Below are 1,652 nucleotides of genomic sequence, written 5' to 3' on the forward strand. Positions count from 1 at the left end.
TTTCTAGCAACTTTGTGAATGCATGTTCAATTTCTTCTACTACCCAGTTTATAGTCATATAGCTTGGCTATATGAGCACAATTGCTGTCTCTTCTTGGGTACGGTAGGGTGAGAAAGCTCCCACCCCCAAGAAAAAAGTTAAGACCAAAAGGAACAAAACCAGAAACAATATAAAACCAGAGATGAAAACCACCATTTAAAAACAAAAATGAAATCCTAGCTGACTGTCTAATAGCCTTTGTTGTACAGGCTGGGATAAAGGGTCTCACCCAGGTTAACTTTAGGGCTGGGTCCCTTTGTCAGACATCATAAGAAGCAGCCTGTGGGACCAATGGGGCTCCCAGGAACCTCCTCCCTGTGCCATAGGAAAACTTTGGGCACAACACTGGACCCTTTTATGTGTGCAATCCTGCCTACCTGAAGTTGTCCAGGCTGGGAAGTGACAGTGTGACCGGGGAGAGGGGGAAAAAAAAGTGAAAAATGAAAAATCCATCACACCTCTTTTTCCAGATGTAGGTCCAAGGATTTTAGTGCTGTATCATTGCATCCATTTCACTGTGGCCCTGCCCTCTTATCTGTAAGGAATCAATTCAAAAATCACTGTATTTTGCTTCCATAGTCAGAGTTCTCCACAGTTGGGTTTGTGAAACTGGCGCCTGGCACCTTATAAAAGATCCCAAACTCTTGTGCTGTTCCGGGAAAACTCTGTCCCTGTTTTTTCCGCACCCCTTCTGAGGAGCCTTTCCTATTTATCTCTACTTCACCCACCCTCAAACCTGAAGTTGCCCATTTCATTTTCGACAACTTCCAATTTTTTTCTGGATTCATATTTGGTACATCCTGTGTTCCAGTTGTTAATGGATGTTTACAACTCTTTCTCCGTATTTTGAGTTTTGCCCCATCAGCAAATTAAGGTCCTAAATGCTTGACTCCATTCATTTCTTCATGGTCAACTCTACTTCTGGGTGGCAGCTCTTTCCTCTGTTGTATTTTTAGTGCCCTCCAAACTGAGAATCTCATCTCCCAGCACTGTTTCTGACAATATTCTGGTGCTCTTCATCATGTTTCAATATTCAATATTCTGGTGCTGACAGTGTTCCTTTGCTTTTCATACGGTTTTTGGTGGCTAAGCACTTAGAACTAGTCTGCCTCACCTTTTTCCTAATCTGTGTTCTGGAAGCTCATCTGAAACCTGTCCACCATGGGTGAACCTGCAGATATATAACATACTGGTGGCATATTTTCTAGCATCACATTAACACACAAGCTTCCACAGTCTGACAAAGCCTCTGTGAGTCTGGCTAATTAAATACACATGCTCCATGTCAAGTTCAAGGCATGACACTCTCACCAAGACCACAAACTGCCCAATTCCCTTTCAGTAGACCACAAACTCTTTTCTGGGTAGCTTTCAGACTTTTCATTTGAATAGTCCATTGACCAATCACTGCAACTTACATACTAATCACAGAGCAGGCAGTAGCTCAGAACCAGACAGAAAATTACAAGCCATAAGTTTTTTGCAACCTACCCAAGAAAATGTCAGTCAATCTGGACAAAAGTATCAAGCCCTCTGGAGCAGAAAACTAGAGCAAAGAGGGAAAATTGCAGGGCTTAGAGGAGAAATCTTTCAAATGGTTTTTCTTTTCTTT

The sequence above is a fragment of the Chrysochloris asiatica genome, unplaced genomic scaffold (genome assembly GCF_000296735.1).
Source record: "Chrysochloris asiatica unplaced genomic scaffold, ChrAsi1.0 scaffold00097, whole genome shotgun sequence".
Classification (NCBI taxonomy): domain Eukaryota; kingdom Metazoa; phylum Chordata; class Mammalia; order Afrosoricida; family Chrysochloridae; genus Chrysochloris; species Chrysochloris asiatica.